At 47.7% G+C, this 1,822-nt stretch overlaps 1 non-coding gene across 1 annotated transcript; it reads left to right on the top strand.

The window, feature by feature from the left end:
• The first annotated feature begins 281 nt into the window (after positions 1-281).
• Positions 282-413, top strand: LOC114814096. Its single transcript, XR_003761838.1, has one exon. It is a non-coding gene; the product is annotated as a small nucleolar RNA SNORA7 (small nucleolar RNA).
• Positions 414-1,822: the final 1,409 nt, after the last annotated feature.

Below are 1,822 nucleotides of genomic sequence, written 5' to 3'. Positions count from 1 at the left end.
ACTGCTTGGAAATTGCACTTGAGTCCAATCAGGCGGATAGTGGAGCCAGAAAACTAGGACCCCCTCATTTCTAACTTCCTTCTTCTCCCACTAAGCTCCGGTTCTTGCTCTTTGCTCCTCCCAGGCAAACTCCTCGCCACCACCTCCTCAATTTTCCTGCCTCCGATTGATTGCTCACATTTTTCGCCCCACCCAAAACATCTTCATCCTCTCAGCATCACCAAACCCATCCCTTCCCTCATTCCAAGACTTTCTAAAAAGCTACCTCCTCCAGGAGACAACCCTTCTCAGGGTCACATCTGGAGAGTTTCCAGTACTCTATCAGTCCCGATGAGGAGAGGGAGAGTCAAGCAGAGGCATTGCATTCCTAGCCTGGGCAGTGGCTAGAGAGTGGAAGGCAATCTGCTACAGTCTAAACTCACCTGTGCTGGGCAGCGGCGTCACGGGAGAGAGTCGAGAGAGGAGACTCAAGTTTACTGTGTAGAAGGAGGTGATGGTAAACCACTTTCATATTTTTACCAAGAAAACTCTACGGATATACTACCAGAACGATCGCAGGTGGAGAGCAGGGCATTCTGGCAGAGACGTGTCCATGGTGTCGCTATGGGTCAGAAATGACTCAACGGCATAGAAAAAGCCAGGAGACAATCCTCCTTCCTGTAGTTGCCATCCCCTCAATCACCTGGACACTTTTCTGGGCTTATCTACTTGTTTGTTCATTCCCGGTGTATTTACTGAGTTATGTTTTGTATGCACGGCTGTACCCACCCAATCTCAGAAATGGTTTGCTCTGTAGACCAATCTTCCCCATTAGACAGCAAGCTCCCCGAGGACAAGGATTGGCCCTTATGCTTCTTTCTGTTGGTTCCTCAAGTATGTAGGAGAGTACGCGGCACAGTCTCTGTTGTTGCCTGTGACAAAGACGGTCACAACGTTGATGGATGATGAATGGTTTTTTTGTCCATCGGGACAAGTTGCTGAGATCAGAATTCCACCATGAGCTAGGCAGCAGTAGTGTTTTAATGGTTATTTATTGAGTGCAGAGTGAGGACAGTTCACTGAACTAAGAGCTTGGGAAAGGTTGGCAGAAGTTCAAGAAATGCTCTCCGCCCACAGGGAGCTTCCACTTTAACAGACCACACAGACATAAAAATGTTTCCAAGCAGTGTAATCAGGCAGGGCTGGTAGTGTGGGGCTTCTTAGGGAATGTTTCCCTTCGGACTGGCCCAGGACAACATGAATTTGTTGGGGGCTGGGAATTCACCTTTCCTCATAAGGAACCCAATCGAGAACATTGGAAAAATCATTGGGAAACATACCAGTTCCTGATGTAGACTCAATACTACTGTTAAAGTTAGGCTTTCCACATTGGCAGTTTCGTTCTGAAGTTCATAATACACTCCAAAGGGCATAGGCAGGGAAGATCAAAGATCAGAGCTCTATCTTGGATTCAGACAGAGAATGTCAGTTCGTAAGACCGTCCCTCAGTACTGACATGTTGTCTCTTCCCACTTTAGCCCTCCCCCATCCCTGCACACGGCCAGTTTTAACCCACCCTAAAAGTGAAACCGAGACTAGGCACTAAAGACAGATACAGCAAAATCCCTTACTCACCTCAGTTACCCCCGTAATTCAAACTGTCATGAGGTTTTGTCTGAGTTACTGAAGTAATTGCCGCGTCTCACACCCCTAACTTAGGTCTCCAAGGACAAAAGCAAAATGGTGAGGGATGGGGGGAAAGAGCCAGGGGAACTAGCTGGAAAATCCAAGACCACCCTGCTCCCACCCCAAATCGTTTTGATATGAATTACCCAGGTCATTG

This window comes from Ornithorhynchus anatinus, chromosome 8, assembly GCF_004115215.2.
Source record: "Ornithorhynchus anatinus isolate Pmale09 chromosome 8, mOrnAna1.pri.v4, whole genome shotgun sequence".
NCBI lineage: Eukaryota > Metazoa > Chordata > Mammalia > Monotremata > Ornithorhynchidae > Ornithorhynchus > Ornithorhynchus anatinus.
The sequence above is the reverse complement of the archived record's forward strand: the minus strand, read 5'-3'. Positions and strand labels throughout refer to the sequence as shown.